At 46.7% G+C, this 20,558-nt stretch overlaps 1 protein-coding gene across 2 annotated transcripts in view; it reads left to right on the plus strand.

Moving 5' to 3' along the window:
* Window positions 1-20,558, plus strand: part of LOC142069338 (uncharacterized) — a 122,250-nt gene that overhangs the window by 19,189 nt on the left and 82,503 nt on the right. The window contains exon 1 of one of the 2 annotated variants that reach the window (XR_012665128.1): window positions 2,426-2,477. The exons of the other annotated variant lie outside the window; for it this stretch is intronic. The gene's annotated coding sequence lies outside the window, so the exon portion shown is untranslated. Of the gene's footprint in view, window positions 1-2,425; window positions 2,478-20,558 lie in introns of those variants that run through there. 2 annotated transcript variants of the gene reach the window in all.

A 20,558-nucleotide genomic window follows, 5' to 3' on the forward strand; every position in this document is an offset into this window, starting at 1 on the left:
ATGAAATTGCAAGAAGCTATACAAGGAGATTGTGATGGGTCCCCCGTGGGGGTACCACCTAGAACTGGGGTACCACTGAGCCCTCTAACTCACAAGCCTGGGCTCCCTCTCACATTCTGCTGCTGTGACCAGCCTACCAAGCCCCCTCCAGCACACATACAGGTAGGGACACACACAGCAGCAGCTATATACAGACGCTGAGATCAGCTCTGCATAGGAAGGCATCAGCTAAGGAACTGCCCAGCTACTTAAGTGCACATCACCCTCAGGAGAATAAAGCCAAAATTATACCATCTTGCTCTGCACAGGGAACTGTACAGCATAAGTTCATGAAACTCACCTCCTTCTCTCTAGGACACATCTTCCTATGCTCCCTAGAGTGAGGTGTGTCCCCTGCTTAACTGTAAGCTGCTAGCAGTCAGCAACCTGGACAGTTTTCTCACTGGTAGGCCACATGCTCCCCTCCCCTCTGGAGTAAATGCTGCCTTTAGCCACAGGGTGGTAGGAGCTGGTGTCAACCACACCCACCCCTGGGAGCAGCCTGTTTTCCCTGCTGCAAAGGAATTAAAGAGACACTCTCCCATTCTTTCTGAAGTTCCTGAGACTTCACCCTTTCCCTCTTGGATCCCAGCATATTATTCCTCCTTGCTGCAGAGAGACCCCTTGACAGCCCAAGCCACATTGAAAAAATCATTTCCAATTCACAATTGTGTTGGCTTACTATGTACTGCTGCCACAGTTAATTCAGCTTCCAAAAAAGATCTCTCCTGAACACAGAAATTTCTGCACCTATATCCCTCCACCCAAGGAGTTCCTTGCCATTAATGTTGACAGCCTTTATGTGCTTCCTGCCTGGCTGTGCAGAGGCTGCTTTTACAAACCCTGTATGATAAGTGGCAATTGCCTGAGGTGACTCTGTGTTCTGGGTAGCAGCATTTCCATGAGCTGCTTGCGGCTTGTTTCCACTTAGCACCTTCTGGGCTCTTCTGCTTTTACGGGAGATTTAGGACGAGGACTAGAGGAATGGACTTGTTTAGGTGGGTGTCCAGTCTCCCCTCCACCCTCCTTCTTCTCAGGAGTAAAATGGTTCAGAGTATTCATATGGAGCTTTGAACCTCTAGGATAGTATTTCCAGCTGCTGATGAGAAGAGAAAGGGATCAGATGGTCTGGAAAAGTATCTGAGTGTCTGTTGCGGGGACAGTTTGACCATGTGCTTGATTGATTGTTTGAAAAGTGTGAATTGGGAGTGCTTTGTTCCAGGTGAGCCTTGAGTGGGCCTGACTGTTATAAAAAGCCAGTCAGGTGTGAACCAGCTGAGCAGTGAATAGCAGAGAGGCTAACAGAGGGAGTTTGACTGGCAGTTTGCCTGGGGAGAGCCCACTGAGGCTTACGTTTTGCCGGCTTCTCTGAGGAGTTACTACAACTCCTGAGGAAGCTCATAGAAGGAAGGTAATATGGATGGGGAGCATTCAGCTGTTGTGACCTGCACATGTTTGTCTTTCTTCCACAGGACAGAAGCAACTTTGTACAAAGTGCAAGCTGGTCTCCATATTGGAAGAGAAGGTTCAAGGTCTGGAGAAACAAGTATCGATCCTGCTTTGGTGAAGAGAAACTGAAGATTTCCTGGACAGACATCAGGATATGCTACTACAGAAACCACATTCTGAAGAATCAGAGCAGGCTGTGCAGCAGGGACAGAAGGAAGGTGAAGAAATTTGCCAGATGTGACCTCCAGAAGAAGAAAGGGGAGCATTCATATACCAGCAATGCAGATAGAGGTAAGCAACCGTTTTCATGTTCTCTCCACAGGTACTTATGAGGAGAGTGGACTAGATGATACATTTGAGGGAAGGGAACAGAAGGAGACTCCGATTGGAAGGCATGAGATGCACTGTCCTAGGAATGGGGGTTCCACGACCACTGCTCCCAAGAGAAGGAGGCGGGTGGTGGTGGTCGGGGACTCTCCTCAAGGGGACTGAGTCATCTATCTGCCGCCCTGACCAGGAAAACCAAGAAGTTTGCTGCTTGCCAGGAGCTAGGATTCACGATGTGACAGAGAGACTGCCGAGACTCATCAAGCCCTTGGATCGCTACCCCTTCCTGCTTCGCCACGTGGGCACCAATGATACTGCCAAGAATGACCTTGAGTGAATCACTGTAGACTACGTGGCTCTGGGAAGAAGGATAAAGGAGTTTGAGGCGCAAGTGATCTTCTCGTCCATCCTCCACGTGGAAGGAAAAGGCCTGAGTAGAGACCGTAGAATTGTGGAAGTCAACGAATGGCTACGCAGTGGTGTCGGAGAGAAGGCTTTGGATTCTTTGACCATGGGATGATGTTCCAAGAAGGAGGAGTGCTGGGCAGAAACAGGCTCCACCTAACGAAGAGACAGAAGAGCATCGTCGCAAGCACGCTGGCTAACCTAGCGAGGAGGGCTTTAAACTAGGTTCACTGGGGGAAGGAGACCAAAGCCCTGAGGTAAGTGGGATACTGGGAGGAAGCACAAGCAGGAGAGCATGAGAGGGAAGGGCTCCTGCCTCATACTGAGAAAGAGGGACGATCAGCGAGTTATCTCAAGTGCCTATACGCAAATGCAAGAAGCCTGGGAAAGAAGCAGGGAGAACTGGAAGTCTTGGCACAATCAAGGAATTATGATGTGATTGGAATAACAGAGACTTGGTGGGATAACACATGACTGGAGTACTGTCATGGATGGATATAAACTGTTCAGGAAGGACAGGCAGGGCAGAAGAGGTGGGGGAATTGCACTGTATGTAAGGGAGCAGTATGACTGCTCAGAACTCCAGTATGAAACTGCAGAAAAAACCTGAGAGTCTCTGGATTAAGTTTAGAAGTGTGAGCAACAAGGGTGATGTCATGGTGGTAGTCTGCTATAGACCACCGGACCAGGGGGATAAGGTAGACAAGGCTTTCTTCCAGCAACTAACAGAAGTTACTAGATCGCAGGCCCTGGTTCTCATGGGGGACTTCAATCACCCTGATATCTGCTGGGAGAGCAATACAACGGTGCACAGACAATCCAGGAAGTTTTTGGAAAGTGTAGGGGACAATTTCCTGGTGCAAGTGCTGGAGGAACCAACTAGGGGCAGAGCTCTTCTTGACCTGCTGCTCACAAACATCAAAGAATTAGTAGGGGAAGCAAAAGTGGATGGGAACCTGGGAGGCAGTGACCATGAGATGGTCATGTTCAGGATCCTGACACAGGGAAGAAAGGAGACCAGCCAAATACAGACCCTAGACTTCAGAAAAGCAGACTTTGACTCCCTCAGGGAACTGATGGGCAGGATCCCCTGGGAGAATAACATGAAGGGGAAAGGAGTCCAGGAGAGCTGGCTGTATTTTAAAGAATCCTTATTGAGGTTACAGGGACAAACCATCCCGATGTGTCAAAAGAATAGTAAATATGGCAGGTGACCAGCTTGGCTTAACGGTGAAATCCTTGCTGATCTTAAACACAAAAAAGCAGCTTACAAGAAGTGGAAGATTGGACAAATGACCAGGGAAGAGAATAAAAATATTGCTCAGGCATGCAGGAGTGAAATCAGGAAGGCCAAATCACACTTGGAGTTGCAACTAGGAAGAGATGTTAAGAGGAACAAGAAGGGTTTCTTCAGGTATGTTAGCAACAAGAAGAAAGTCAAGGGAAGTTTGGGCCCCTTACTGAATGAGGGAGGCAACCTAGTGACAGAGGATGTGGAAAAAGCTAATGTACTCAATGCTTTTTTTGCCTCTGTCTTCACGAACAAGGTCAGCTTCCAGACTTCTCCACTGGGCAGCACAGTATGGGGAGGAGGCGACCCGTCCTCTGTGGAGAAAGAAGTGGTTCAGGACTATTTAGAAAAGCTGGACGAGCACAAGTGCATGGGGCTGGATGCACTGCATCCAAGGGTGCTAAAGGAGTTGACCGATGTGATTTTAGAGCCATTGGCCATTATCTTTGAAAACTCATGGTGATCAGGGGAGGTCCTGGATGACTGGAAAAAGGCTAATGTAGTGTCCATCTTTTAAAAAGGGAAGAAGGAGAATCTGGGAAACTACAGGCCTGTCAGTCTCACCTCAGTCCCTGGAAAAATCATGGAGCAGGTCCTCAAGATATCAATTCTGAAGCACTTAGAGGAGTGGAAAGTGATCAAGAATAGTCAACATGGATTCACCAAGGGCAAGTCATGTCTGACTAATCTAATTGATTTCTATGATGAGATTACTGGCTCTGTAGATGAGGGGAAAGCAGTGGACGTGTTATTCCTGGTCTCCCACAGTATTCTTGCCCTCAAGTTAAAGATGTATGGGCTGGATGAATGGACAATAAGGTGGAAAGAAAGCTGGCTAGATCATCGCGCTCAATGGGTAGTGATCAATGGCTCCATGTCTAGTTGGCAGCCAGTATCAAGCGGAATGCCCCAAGGGTCGGTCCCAGCACCAGTTTTGTTCAATATCTTCATTAATGATCTGGAGGATTGCATAGATTGCACCCTCAGCAAGTTTGGAGATGACACTAAACTGGGAGGATTGGTATATATGCTGGAAGGTAGGGATAGGATACAGAGGGACCTAGACAAATTGGAGGATTGGGCCAAAAGAAATCTGATGAGGTTCAACAAGGACAAGTGCAGAGTCCTGCACTTAAGACGGAAGAATCCAATGCACCGCTACGGACTAGGGACCGAATGGCTCAGCAGCAGGTCTGCAGAAAAGGACCTAGGGGTTACAGTGGACGAGAAGTTGGATATTAGTCAACAGTGTGCCATTGTTTCCAAGAAGGGTAATGTCATTTTGGGCTGTATAAGTAGGAGCATTACCAGCAGATTGAGGGACGTGACCATTCCCATCTATCTGGCATTGATGAGGCCTCATCTGGAGTACTGTGTCCAGTTTTGGACCCCACACTACAAGAAGGATGTGGAAAAATTGGAAAACATCCAGCGGAGGGCAACAAAAATGATTACGGGGCTGGAGCACATGACTTATGAGGAGAAGCTGAGGGAACTGGGATTATTTAGTCTGCAGAAGAGAAGAATGAGGGGGGATTTGATAGTTGCTTTCAACTACCTGAAAGGCGGTTCCAAAGAGGATGGCTCTAGACTGTTCTCAGTTGTAGCTGATGACAGAATAAGGAGTAATGGTCTCAGGTTGCAGTGGGGGAGGTCTAAGTTGGATATTAGGAAATACTACATCTCTATGAGGGTGGGGAAGCACTGGAAGGGAGGTGTTTGAATCTCCATCCTTAGAGGTTTTTAAGGTCAGGCTTAACAAAGTCCTAGCTGGGATGATTTAGTTGGGGATTGGTCCTGCTTTGAGCAGGGGGTTGGACTAGATGACCTCCTGAGGTCCCTTCCCACCCTGATATTCTATGATTCTATTAAGGTATTGTATTGTATAGACATATTTTATTCATGTATTGATATGTTGCATAGTACTGATGTATTTTATGTATGTATTCTATTGATTATTATATTCATGTATTGATGTATTCATAATGCATTTTGTTATATTGAAGTATTGTGTTGTATGGTATTGATGGATTGTATTGAGGTATTGTGTTTAATTGTACTGATGGATTGATATATTTCATTGATGTATTCTATTGGATTTGACTAATTATTCATGTATGCTATTCATAGAAACATAGGACTGGATGGGACCTTTTCCAGTCCAATCCCCTGCGCTCAAGGCAGAACTAAGTATTATCTAGACCATCCCTGACAGGTGTTTGTCTAACCTGCTCTTAGAAATCTCCAATGACAGAGATTCCACAACGTCCCTAGGCAATTTATTCAAGTGCTTAACCACCATGACAGTTAGGAAGTTTTTCCTAATGTCCAACCTAAACTCTCCTAGCTGCAATTTAAGTCCATAGCTTCTTGTCCTATCCTCAAAGGTTAAAGAGAACATATTTTTCTCCCTCCTCCTTGTAACAACCTTTTATGTACTTGAAAACTGTTTTTCTTCTCCAGGCTAAACAAACCCAATTTTTTCAATATTCCCTCATAGGGCATGTTTTCTAGACCTTTAGTCATTTTTGTTGCTCTTCTCTGGACTTTCTCCAGGTTATCTTTCCTGAAATGTGGATAATACTCCAGTTTTCTGAGCGGTAGCCGTGCTAGTCTGTATCAGAAAAAACAACCAGGAGTCCTCTGGCACCTTAGAGACTAACAAATTTATTTGGGCATAAGCTTTCGTAGGCTAAAACTCACTTCATCAGATGCATAGAGTGAAAAAAAGAAGTGGGTTTTAGCCCATGAAAGCTTATGTCCAAATAAATTTGTTGTCTCTGGGGTATGTCTACACTACGAAATTAGGTCGAATTTATAGAAGTCGGTTTTGTAGAAAGCGTTTTTATACAGTTGATTGTGTATGTCCCCACACAAATGCTCTAAGTGCATGTAGTCGATGGAGTGTGTCCACAGTACTGAGGCAACTGTCAACTTCCAGAGCGTTGGACTGTGGGTGGCTATCCCACAGTTCCCGCAGACTCCACCGCCCATTTGAATTCTGGGTAGAAATCCCAGTGCCTGATGGGGCTAAAACATTGTTGCGGGTGGTTCTGGGTACATATCGTCAGGCCCCTGTTCCCTCCCTCCCTCCGTGAAAGCAAGGGCAGACAATCATTTTGCGCCTTTTTTCTTGAGTTACCTGTGCAGACACCATACCACGGCAAGCATGGAGCCCGCCCAGATCACTTTGGCAATTAGGAGCACATTAAACACCACACGCATTATCCAGCAGTATATGCAGCACCAGAACCTGGCAAAGCGATACCGGGTGAGTAGGTGACGTCAGCGTGGTGACGTGAGTGATGGGGACATGGACACAGACTTCTCTCAAAGCATGGGCCCTGGCAATGTGGCCATCATGGTGCTAATGGGGCAGGTTCATGCGGTGGAACGCCGATTCTGGGCTCGGGAAACAAGCACAGACTGGTGGGACCTCATAGTGTTGCAGGTCTGGGACGATTCCCAGTGGTTGCGAAACTTTCGCATGCGTAAGGGCACTTTCATGGAATTTTCTGACTTGCTTTCCCCTGCTCTGAGGCACAAGAATACCAAGATGAGAGCAGCCCTCACAGTTGAGAAGCGAGTGGCAATAGCCCTGTGGAAGCTTGCAACGCCAGACAACTACCAGTCGGTCGGGAATCAATTTGGAGTGGGCAAATCTACTGTGGGGGCTGCTGTGATGCAAGTAGCCAACGCAGTCAAAGATCTGCTGATATCAAGGGTAGTGACCCTGGGAAATGTGTAGGTCATAGTGAATGGCTTTGCTGCAATGGAATTCCCGAACTGTGGTGAGGCCATAGACGGAACGCATATCCCTATCTTGGCACCGGAGCACCAAGCCGGAGAGTACATAAACCGCAAGGGGTACTTTTCAAAAGTGCTGCAAGCACTGGTGGATCACAAGGGACGTTTCACCAACATCAACGTGGGATGACCAGGAAAGGTACATGATGCTTGCATCTTCAGGAACTCTGGTCTGTTTCAAAAGCTGCAGGAAGAGACTTTATTCCCAGACCAGAAAATAACCGTTGGGGATGTTGAAATGCCTATAGTTATCCTTGGGGACCCAGCCTACCCCTTAATGTCATGGCTCATGAAGCCATACACAGGCAGCCTGGACAGTAGTCAGGAGCTGTTCAACTACAGGTTGAGCAACTGCAGAATGGTGGTAGAATGTGCATTTGGAAGTTTAAAAGCGCCCTGGCGCAGTTTACTGACTCGGTTAGACCTCATTGAAACCAATATTCTTACTGTTATTACTGCTTGCTGTGCACTCCACAATATCTGTGAGAGTAAGAGGGAGACCTTTATGGCGGGGTGGGAAGTTGAGGAAAATCGCCTGGCTGCTGGTTTTGCACAGCCAGAAACCAGGGAGGTTAGAAGAGCACAGGAGGGCGCGGTGCGCATCAGAGAAGCTTTGAAAACCAGTTTCATGACTGGCCAGGCTACGGTGTGAAAGTTCTATTTGTTTCTCCTTGATGAAACCCCCCGCCCCTTGGTTCACTCTACTTTCCTGTAAGCTAACCACCCTCCCCTCCTCCCTTCGATCACCGCTTGCAGAGGCAATAAAGTCATTGTTGCTCCACATTCATGCACTCTTTATTAATTCATCACAGAAATAGAGGGATAACTACCAAGGTAGTCCAGGGGTGGGGGTGTGTGTGGAGGAGAGAAGTACCAGGAGGGGTGGTGGAGGAGGGAAGGACAAGGCCACACAGAAGTTTAAAAATTTAAAACTTTAAAACTTATTGAATGCCAGCCTTCTGTTTCTTGGGCAATCCTCTGGGGTGGAGTGGCCGGGTGGCTGGAGGCCCCCCCCCACCACCGTGTTCTTGGGTGTCTGGGTGAGGAGGCTATGGAACTTGGGGCGGAGGGCGGTTGGTTACACAGGGGCTGTAGCGGCGGTCTGTGCTCCTGCTGCCTTTCCTGCAGCTCAACCATACGGTGGAGCATATTGGTTTGATCCTCCAGCAGCCTCAGCATTCAATCCTGCCTCCTCTCATCACGCTGCCGCCACCTTTCAGCTTCAGCCCTCTCTTCAGCCCACCACTTACTCTCTTCAGCCTGCCACCTGTCCTCCCAGTCATTTTGTGCTTTCCTGCACTCTGACATTGCCTGCCTCCACGCATTTGTCAGTGTGGGAGGACAGCATGAGCTCAGAGAACATTTCATCATGAGTGTGGTTTTTTCGCCTTCTAATCTTCGTTAGCCTGTTGGAAGGAGAAGATCCTGTAATCCTTGAAACACATGCAGCTGGTGGAGAAAAAAAAAGGGACAGTGGTATTTAAAAAGACACATTTTAGAGAACAATGGGTACACTCTTTCACGGTAAACCTTGCTGTTAACATTACATACACAGCATATGTGTTTTTGTTCCAAGGTCGCATTTTGCCTCCCCCAACCACGTGGCTAGCCCCTCCCCGTGGCTAACAGCGGGGAACACTTTTGTTCAGCCACAGGCAAACAGCCCAGCAGGAACGGGCACCTCTGAATGTCCCCTTAAGAAAAGCACCCTATTTCAACCAGGTGACCATCAATGATATCACTCTCCTGAGGATAACATAGAGAGATAAAGAACGGATGTTGTTTGAATGCCAGCAAACATACACTGCAATGCTTTGTTCTACAATGATTCCCGAGTACGTGCTACTGGCCTGGTGTGGTAAAGTGTCCTACCATGATGGACGGAATAAGGCTGCCCTCCCCAGAAACCTTTTGCAAAGGCTTTGGGAGTACATCCAGGAGAGCCACGAATGCCAGGGAAAATTAATCATTAAACATGCTTGCTTTTAAACCATGTATAGTATTTTAAAAGGTACACTCACCAGAGGTCTCTTCTCCACCTGGCAGGTCCGGGAGGCAGCCTTGGGTGGATTCGGGGGGGACTGCCTCCAGGTCCAGGGTGAGAAACAGTTCCTGGATGTCGGGAAAACCGGTTTCTCTGCTTGCTTGCTGTGAGCTATCTACAACTTCATCATCATCATCATCATCATCATCATCTTCCTCGTCCCCAAAACCTGTTTCTGTGTTGCCTCCATCTCCATTGAAGGAGTCAAACAACATGGCTGGGGTAGTGGTGGCTGAACCCCCTAAAATGGCATGTAGCTCATCATAGAAGCAGCATGTTTGGGGCTCTGACCCAGAGCGGCCGTTTGCTTCTCTGGTTTTCTGGTAGTCTTGCCTCAGCTCCTTAAGTTTCATGCGGCATTGCTTCGGGTCCCTATTATGGCCTCTGTCCTTCATGCCCTAGGAGATTTTGACAAAGGTTTTGGCATTTTGAAAACTGGAATGGAGTTCTAATAGCATGGATTCCTCTCCCCATACAGCGATCAGATCCCGTACCTCCTGTTCGGTCCATGCTGGAGCTCTTTTGCGATTCTGGGACTCCATCATGGTCACCTCTGCTGATGAGCTCTGGCCAACGTGGCAAGATGCAGGTGACCATGCAAACAGGAAATTGAAATTCAAAAGTTTGCGGGCCTTTTCCTGTCTACCTGGCAGTGCATCTGAGTTGAGAGTGCTGTCCAGAGTGGTCACAATAGAGCACTCTGGGATAGCTCCCGGAGGCCAATACCATCTAAGTGTGTCCACAGTACCCCAAATTTGATCCAGCAAGGCTGATTTAAGCGCTAATCCACTTGTCAGGGGTGGAGTAAGGAAATCAATTTTAAGAGCCCTTTAAGTCGAAAAAAAGGGCTTCATCGTGTGGACGGGTGCAGGTTTACATCGATTTAATGCTGCTAAATTTGACCTAAACTCCTAGTGTAGACCAGGGCTAAGGTGCTACAAGGACTCCTGGTTGTTTTTGCTAATACTCCAGTTGAAGCCTAATCATTGCGGAGTAGAGCAGAAGAATTACTTCTTGTGTCTTGCTTATACCACTGCTGCTAATACATCCCAGAATGATATTTGCTTTTTCTGCAACAGTGTTACATTTTTGTCTCATATTTAGCTTGTGATCCACTATGACCCCCAGATCCCTTTCCTCAGTACTTCTTCCAAGGCAGTCATTTCCCATTTTGTATGTGTGCAATGGATTGTTCCTTCCTAAGTGGAGTACTTTGCATTTGTCCTTATTGAATTTCATCCTATTTACTTCAGACCTTTTCTCTACTTTGTCCAGATCATTTTGAATTTTAATCCTGTCCTCCAAAGCACTTGCAACCCTTCTCAGTTTGGTATCATCCACAAACCTTTTAAGTGTACTCTCTATGACATTATCTAAATCATTAATGAAGACATTGAACAGAACTGGACCCAGAACTGATCCCTGCAGGACCCCACTTGATATGCCCTTCCAGCTTGACTGTTAATCACTGATAACTATGCTCTGGGAATGGTTTTCAACCAGTTATGCACCCACCTCATAGTAGCTCCATCTAGGTTGTATTTCCCTAGTACTGTCATGTGAGATGGTATCAAAAGCAGGGGTGATGGAGCCATCCCAAAAGTCTGTGTGTGTGGGAGGGGGGGCAGGGGCCCTGTTCCCTCTGTGGCCCCACCCCTGCCCTGCCTCTTCTCCACAAGGCCTTGCCCCTGGCCAAGCCAAAAGCTGAAGCAGGGCCAGAGAGACCAGGCTTCTACACCTTCCCTGGGTGGGGGGTCGAGAGCAGCCTCCAGGCTGTGTCTCTGCCCTCTAGGCCTGCCACCCAGAGCAGGTGGAGAATCTCACTCTGACCTGGCTCTGGCTAGGGGGCGGGACCTTGGAGCCACAGCCCAGCCATATAAGAGCTGCCCAGGTAGCTGTGGGGAGCCATGGGCCCTCCACCCACCCTGAGAGGGAGGTCCAGAGGGCGGGGACATGGGCCAGGGGCTGCTCTCAGGCCCTTCCACCCCGTCAATGCCGAGGGTCCGCAACTCCCCACAGCTGCATGGGCTCCCCAGCTGGGCTCCAACTGCTGGCCTTGCCAGGGGGTGGGGCCTCATGTGGAAGAGGAGGGGTAGGGTGGGGCTCCTGGTGAAAAGTCAACAGGCCGGGCCTGTCCACTTTCAAAAAGTGGGAGGACCATGGCCCCTGGCCCCTTGCTTGGGTACCCCTGATCAAAAGCCTTACTAAAGTGAAGATATACCACATCTACTGCTTCCCCCCAAAGTACTGATGTATTCTGTTGTATTGTACTGATGTACTGTAGCATTTGTATTTTATTGATGTATTGATTAATTATATAGACTTATTGATTTTTGTGAATGCATTTTATTGATATAGAAAATTGTATTGATAATGTATTGAAGTGCTGTATTGTGTTGATTGATCATGGATTCTATTAAGTTATTGAAGAATTGCATTATAGTGATGTATTGTTAATGTTTTCATATAATGAATTGCATTTCTGTATTACACTGATATACTGAAATATACTATTGTATTAATGTATTGTGTTGATATATAGTATTGTGTTGATGTATACTGTTATATTATATTAACGTATTAATATATTGTGTTGTGTGATATTGATTAATTGGTCTATTGCATGTTCTTGATGTATAATATTGTAATATATTTATCAATTATTTTGTATAAATGTATTAATGTTTTGTCTTGATGTATTCTACTGTATTGCACTAATGTATTGAACTGACATATTATATTGCATTGGTTATTGCATTGTACTCGTGTATTTTATTGAAATAGTCTATTGTACTGATGTATTGTATTATACTGATGTTTTGTACTGAAGGACTGATATATTGTATTGGTGTATACAATAGTTTTATAGCACTGTATGGTATTCATATATTGATGCATTGTACTGTCTCATGTGATGTATTGATGTATTGTAAGGATTTACCAATGCATTACACTGATTATTTGATCTGACATATTGATTTATTTTATGGATGGACTAATGTATTGAATTGATTGATTGTATCGCTGGATTGTATTGTAATGACATATTGCACTGATGTATCAGTCTTGTGCTCCTAACCTCCCTGCTTCTCACAAAGCCTGCCAGGCAGGCTGCCCACTTGACTAGCTCCCTGGGCTATCTGGACCCTGGTGTGTGGGTGGGCAGCCAGGCTCCCCAGGGTAACCATTTACGGATGGGCAGGCTGACCAGTTCCCCAGGCTGACTGGCTAACTGGCTGGCTTGCCAGCTGAGGAGTCAGGGTCCAGACAAAAATTTTCAAAAAAATTCCATGTTGTTTTTCTGAAACCAAGCATGTTGGAATTTTTGGAACATTTCTGTTCTGTGGAAAACTTGGCATTTCCAACATTTTGTTCCAATTTGGAAAATATGTTTTTCAGAAATGAGTCTTGCAATATTTTATTTTTTACCTTAAGCTCCAGCTCCCAGAGTCCTGTGATTATGAGAGAATCTCAGCTTTCATTGAAAAAAAAAACAAATTTCTCACTGTGATGATTTGAGGAATCTGTCTATATACTGTTTATGGATACCAGTTTGAGATTATGAATTCTTTCTATATGTAACCCTTCTGCCAGTTGTAGTCAGCAGCAACAAGGGCGTGATTCAATATATAGGGGTTCCTTTTCAACAATACAACACAAAACTGGCTTGAGCCCCCACGCACTAACCTGGGGAAATTATGCACCACCCCCGGTCACCTCTCAGAGGCAATACTTCCCCTCTCGCAAGCACAGAGTTTGAGCATAGAGAAGAAACTTTTAATAAAAGGAGGGAAGTAACCCAACATAAACTGGGAAAACATCACAAGCAGGATTCATAAATATAAACCCATGAACAAGACCCCCACTCCAGAGTTAGTTGGGCAGTGTCCTTTTGCCTCAGGTTCTTAAGTCCAGCAAGAAGGCACCTTGCTTGTCCTGCTGTCTGAGTGCTTGCTCATTGCTCCACTTTGCTAGACACCCTGCTGGCCACTCTCTCCAATCTGTTGGGGGCTCCAGGATGTCTTGAGGTTCTGCCACTTAACACAGCTCTGAGTGACTTCAGCTGTTAGTGTGGGAACCTCACTGTTAATGCACACTGGTAAGCCTCTTGCATCAGAGGCACTGTCCCAAAGCAGATCTAATGCTTAGACCCCGTTATCAGTGAGTTCAGCTCTGTGGTGTGTAACAAGGCTCTCAATTGACTCTTTATCAGCTCTTTTACTACACAGTGGAGAAAGGAAGGGTCAAATGGTGTCTAGGACCTTAAGCAAAGCACACCCCACCCAGAACAAGTACCTGTCTCCACCCTCTCTCAACTCCACTGGGCTTTGGCACTCATGTTCCCTGCCTAATGAGTGCAGTTTAGTTGGGGGTCAGTCCCTCAATCAGGGTATGGTAAGCACAGTTCTGCTGCATTTGATTCACAGAACAAGGATAACAACCCTTTAGTGCCACTGCCCCAAAAGTAAAGTGACTTGTGATCCAAAACCAGCCAAAAACTATCGTTTGAGCCAAACAGTCCAATCATACTGAGCACCTAGGCAGAGTGGGTGAGCCCATGACAACAAGGTCAGCTCCTGAAATCCTCTTAGAATCACAGAAGATTAGAGTTGGAAGAGACCTCAGGAGGTCATCTAGTCCAACCCCCTGCTTAAACCAGGACCAACCCTAACTAGATCATCCCAGCCAGGGCTTTGTCAAGGTGAGCAAAACACAAACACCAAATCTGATACGGGCAACAGGACAGACAGCTCATCTGAGATGTGAGCACACTGATGAGCATTACATTATGTATTGGTACCAGCTGCAGCAAGGGAAGGGTCTGCAGTTGATCTATTCTTCTGTAATAAACTCCGTGCAGTCAGAGGGTGATGATAGCACAGAGGGATTTACAGCCTCCTGCCCAGAGATTGCACTCTTTACTTGACTAACTCCCCTGTGGCAGAGAATCACTCTGCTGTGTATTTCTGCACCAACAGCAGACCTACAGCAGAGCTACACAGTGCTCCAGAATCACCTCCTCCCTGTACAAATTCCTCCATCTCCCAGGAGAGAGGCCAGTGCCCCCAGCACAGGAAGTGGGAGTCTCTCAGCATGAACAGATGCAGGTCACCTCTGTATTGACAATGGAGCGGTGAATAAAGGGTTGAGGACTATGTTTAAATATAAAGATATACTTTAGAATTTTCATAAGTGACCACTGATGTTGGGTGCTTCCATTTTTGCATGCAAAAGCTGTGGCCACTATGACCCTGGGTGCCTGGGGTAGCCCTCACTGAAAATGCCAAGGTCAGACAGACTGCAAAAGGGAGAGCTGATAACCACCAGTTCTGGGAGTAACATTGAATTTAGATTCACCAACCAGTCACAGACTGTGCTTCTGATCCCCCACACTGGTTACTGAGAAGCTGAAAAAAGAAATCACACAGCCCCCTTTATTGCATTCCAGTTCTCTGGCTCCCAATCAGCACCTAGGTCCAGTACAGTGAGAAGTTATTTAAAAACTCTGCTCACATATATAAAATGTTCTTCTGAACCGCAGAGGTCCAGTCACATTGCCAGGTCAATACTAGCTTGGATCTTACTCAAAATACCACACTACCAGCCAATTCTTTAGTGTCTAAAACTAGAGGTTTATTACAAAGAAAAAAGAAAGTACAAGAAGAGTTGTTAAATGGTAAAGCAATCAGATACATACAGAGACTTCAAAGTCCATTATCAGGTTCTTAGCAGTAGAGGTGAATTTGCTGGCTTGAAAGTTCCCCTGGAATAATCCAAAACTTGGATGGCTCATTCAGTCCTTTGTTCAGTGTTTCAGTTTGTAGAAAAGTTACTCCAGAGGTAAGAAACAGGGTTGAAGACAAAATGGAGATGATGCAGCTTCTTTTACACCTTTTGCCATGTGGCTTGTCCATAGGCATGCTCCTACAAGTCCTGCTGACTCATAAGGTGTAGCCCCTGGCTGTTTCAATGGGTCCATTCTACAGCTGATGTCCTTTGATGCCATCAAGCAGGCTTAGTACTGATGCCACTTTGTTTGGGGATGTTACCAAGAAATATAGCACAAGTTTTGAAATATAGAAATATCATACATATCTTCAACTCACAATACAAAGGTGATACAAACATATAAGCAAGTTTATAATACTTGGCAAATAACATTTTCACTGACACCTTACACAGCAAATTTGGCACCATTCACTGCAATTTTATAATATTGGTATTAATAATAATATAAAGTGTCTTACAATTCCATACAGCATTACAGCCATTTTAGGCTGTGTCTACATTTAAAATGTTACAAAGGCACAGAGGCACACAAGGGATCCATGTAGTCCTGTATTGTGTCTACAACAGTGGCCAGTACCAGATGCTTCAGATAAAGGTGTAGAAAGCCTGCAGTAGGCAGATGGGGAATAATCTGCTTCCTAGACTATTTATCATCCTGATCACTAATATTAGAGATTGGTTTAAGCCTGGGGCACAAGGTTCAGTATAGGCTGTGTGGGGAGCCCTGGACTGGAATAGCAGAGGAGATCTGAGGGGTATTGACAGAGTTGTGTGGGGAATCGATGATTAGAATAGCAGGACAGTTGCAGGGCAGGGCTGGGGGGCATTGGCAGGGCTGTGTGGGGAGCCCAGGAATGGAATAGCAGGGGGAAAGTGGGTTGCAGCATAGGGAAGGCTAATCAGCAGAGTTGTTAAGTGGATTTTTGATTTTTCCTTTCCTGGAAATGCTATCATTATTGCCTCCTAAACCTGATAGAGGAACTAACTTTGTCCTTGCTCGTGCAGTGCCCTGGGAAATGGGAGCCAGGTGGGTCTGGGGTTGGGGAGATAACACCTTCTGGGAGGTATAAAGTGGGGTGATTTCTCCAGCAAATCCTATCACAGACAACAGTGCTCACTGAATTCAACACTATGAAGTTCCTTCTGATTCTTGCCTGCCTGGGAGCATCTGGTGAGGTTTCCAAAGGCTTTTATCTCTCCGATCCTCCTCAGGGCTTAGTGGTATAAAGGCACAAGGCTATTGCTTTCCCTTCTGTTGGTGTAGGTGCTTGTCTCTGCCTCTGTCACTTTGTTTTCCTCTTAGAATCATAGAATATCAGGGTTGGAAGAGACCTCATCAGGTCATCTAGTCCAACCCCCTGCTCAAAGCAGGACCAATCCCCAACTAAATCATCCCAGCCAGGGCTTTTTCGAGCCTGACCTTAAAAATCTCAAAGGAAGAAGATTCCACCACCTCCCTAGGTAACACATTCCAGTGCTTTCCCACCCTCCTTGTCAAAAAGTTTTTCCTAATATCCAACCTAAACCTCCCCCACTGCAACTTGAGACCATTACTCCTCGTTCTGTCATCTGCTACCACTGAGAACAGTCTAGATCCATCCTCTTTGGAACCCCCTTTCAGGTAGTTGAAAGCAGCTATCAAATCCCCCCTCGTTCTTCTCTTCCGCAGACTAAATAATCCCAGTTCCCTCAGCTTCTCATAAGTCATGTGTTCCAGTCCCCTAATCATTTTTGTTCCCCTTCGCTGGACTCTCTCCAATTTTTCCACATCCTTCTTGTAGTGTGGGGCCCAAAACTGGACACAGTACTCCAGATGAAGCCTCATCAATGCCAAATAGAGGGGAATGGTCACGTCCCTCAAACTGCTGGCAATGCTCCTGCTTACATAGCCCAAAATGCTGTTAGCCTGCCTGGCAACAAGGGCACACTGTTGACTCATATCAAGCTTCTCGTCCACTGTAACCCCTAGGTCCTTTTCTGCAGAACTGCTGCCGAGCAACTCGGTGCCTAGTCTGTAGCAATGCATGGGATTCTTCCTTCCTAAGTGCAGGACTCTGCACTTGTGCTTGCTGAACCTCATCAGATTTCTTTTGGCCCAATCCTCCAATTTATCTAGGTCCCTCTGTATCCTATCCCTACCTTCCAGCATATCTACCACTCCTCCCAGTTTAGTGGCATCTGCAAACTTGCTGAGGGTGCAATCCAAGCAATCCTCCAGATCATTAATGAAGATATTGAACAAAACCGGCCGCAGAACCGACCCTTAGGGCACTGCACTTGATATCGGCTGCCAACTAGACATGGAGCCATTCATCACTACGTGTTGAACCTGATGATCTAGCCAGATTTCAATCCACCTTATAGTCCATTTATCCAGCCCACACATCTTTAACTTGCGAGCAAGAATACTGTGGGAGACCATATCAAAAGTTTTGCTAAAGTCCAGAAATAACACGTCCACTGCTTTCCCCTCATCTACAGAGCCAGTTATCTCATCATAGAAGGCAATTAGGTTGGTCAGGCATGACTTGGCCTTGATGAATCCATGCTGACTGTTCCTGATCACTTTCCCCTCCTCTAAGTGCTTCAGAATTGATTCCTTGAGGACCTGCTCCATGATTTTTCCAGGGACTGAGGTGAGGCTGACTGGCCTGTAGTTCCCAGGATCCTCCTTCTTCCCCTTTTAAAGATGGGCACTACATTAGCCTTTTTCCAGTCATCCAGGACCTCCCCGATCACCATGAGTTTTCAAAGATAATGGCCAATGGCTCTGCATTCACATCAGCCAACTCCTTTAGCACCCTCGGATGCAGTGCCTCTGGCCCTATGGATTTGTGCTCATCCTAGCTTTTCTAAATACAATCATAGAATACCAGGGTTGGAAGGGACCTCAGAAGGTCATCTCGTCCAACCTCCTGCTCAAATCAAGACCAATCCCCAATTTTTGCCCCAGATCCCTAAATGGCCCCCTCAATGATTGAACTCACAACCCTGGGTTTAGCAGGCCAATGCTCAAACCACTGAGCTATTCCCCCCGACTGCTTCTTTCTCCACAGAAGGCTGGTCACCTCCTCTCCATAATGTGCTGCCCTGTGCAGTAGTCTGGGAGTTGACTCATGTTATTCTCCCAGGGGATCCTGCCAATCAGTTCCCTGAGGGAGTCAAAGTCTGCTTTTCTGAAGTCTAGGGTCTGTATTCGGCTGGTCTCCTTTCTTCCCTGTGTCAGGATCCTGAACTTGACCATCTTATGGTCACTGCCTCCCAAGTTCCCATCCTCTTTTGCTTCCCCTACTAATTCTTCCATGTTTGTGAGCAGCAGGTCAAGAAGAGCTCTGCCCCCTAGTTGGTTCCTCCAGCACTTGCACCAGGAAATTGTCCCCTACACTTTCCAAAAAGTTCCTGGATTGTCTGTGCACCACTGTATTGCCCTCCCAGGAGATATCAGGGTGATTGAAGTCACAACTCTTCATTGAGTTTCAATGAAGTCACACAAATGGGGGTCATTCTTGTTAGTTGCCAGCTTGTGCAGATCATGGGTGACTGGTTCACATTCTTTTCCAGGTGCATGAGAACCAAGGCCTGTGATCTAGTAACTTCTGTTAGTTGCCAGAAGAAAGCGTTGCCCATCTCATCCCCCTGGTTTGGTGGTCTATAGCAGACTCCCACCATGACATCACCCTTGTTGCTCACACTTCTAAACTTAGTCCAGAGACACTCAGGTTTTTCTGCAGTTTCATACCGCAGCTCTGAGCAGTCATAGTGCTCTCTTACATACAATGCAACTCCCGCATCTTTTCTGCCCTGCCTGTCCTTCCTGAACAGTTTATATCCATCCATCCATGACAGTACTCCAGTCATGTGAGTTATCCCACCAAGTTTCTGTTATTCCAATCACATCATAATTCCTTGACTGTGCCAGGACTTCCAGTTCTCCCTGCTTCTTTCCCAGGCTTCTTGCCTTTGTGTATAGGCACTTAAGATAACTCGCTGATCATTCTGCTTTCTCAGTATGATGGAGGAGTCCTTCCCTCTTTTGCTTCCTCCTGGTATCCCACTTCCCCACTTACCTCAGGGCTTTGGTCTCCTTCCCCCGGTGAACCGAGTTTAAAGCCCTCCTCACTTGGTTAGCCAGCCTGCTTGCGACAATGTTCTTCTGTCTCTTCGTTAGGTGGAGCCCATTTCTGCCTAGCACTCCTCCTTCTTGGAACACCATCCCACGGTCAAAGAATCCAAAGCCTTCTGTCTGACACCTCCTGCGTAGCCACTCACTGACTTCCACGATTCGACAGTCTCTACCCAGGCCTTTTCCTTCCACAGGGAGAATGGACGAGAAGACCACTTGCGCCTCAAACTCCTTTATCCTTCTTCCCAGAGCCATGTAGTATGCAGTGGTCTGCTCAAGGTCATTCTTGGCAGTATCATTGGTGCCCACGTGGAAAAGCAGGAAGGGGTAGCGGTCCGAGGGCTTGATGAGTCTCTGCAGTTTCTCTGTCACATCATGAATCCTAGCTCTTGGCAAGCAGCAGACTTCTCGGTTTTCCCGGTCGGGACAGCAGATAGATGACTCAGTCCCCCTTAGGAGGGAGTCCCCGAACACCAACACCCACCTCCTTCCCTTTTGGAGCGGTGGTCATGGAACCATCGTCCCTAGGACAGTGCATCTCACGCCTTCCAATCGGCAAAGTCTCCTTCTGCTCCCTTCCCTCAGATGTATCATCTAGTCCACTCTCGGCACTAGTACCCGTGGAGAGAACATGAAAATGGTTGCTCACCTGTATCAGCATTGCTGGTACATGGATGCTCCTCTTTCTTCTTCTGGAGGTCACATGCTGGCAAATTTCTTCACCGTCCTTCTGTCCCTGCTGCGCAGCCTGCTCTCAATCTTCAGAACATTGTGATCATAGAAGCATATCTTGATATCTGTGTAGGAAATCTTCATTTTCTCTTATGCAGTGCAGGGTTGATACTTGTTTCTCCAGACCTTGAACCTTCTCTTCCAATATGGAGACCAGTTTGCACTTTGTACAGACAAAGTCACTTCTGTCCTGTAGAAGAAAGACAAACATGCACATCCTGTGCAGGTCAGAACAGCTGATTGCTCACCATCCATATTACCTTCCTTCTATGAGCTTCCTCAGCTGTTGAAGTTACTACTGAGAGAAGCCTGCAAGATGAAAGCCTCAGGGGGCTCTCCCCAGGTGAACTCCCAGTCCAACTCTCTCCGTTCGCCACTCAGCTGGTTCGCAAGTGGCTGCCTTTTTATGACAATCAGGCCCACTCAAGGCCCACCTGAACAAAGCACTCCCAATTCACACTTTTCAAACAATCAAGCACATGGTCAAACTGACGAACTGTCCCCGGAATGGACACTTAGATACTCACCAACACAGCCCTCCTAATGCAGTA

The sequence above is a fragment of the Caretta caretta genome, chromosome 1 (assembly GCF_965140235.1).
Source record: "Caretta caretta isolate rCarCar2 chromosome 1, rCarCar1.hap1, whole genome shotgun sequence".
Classification (NCBI taxonomy): Eukaryota; Metazoa; Chordata; order Testudines; family Cheloniidae; genus Caretta; species Caretta caretta.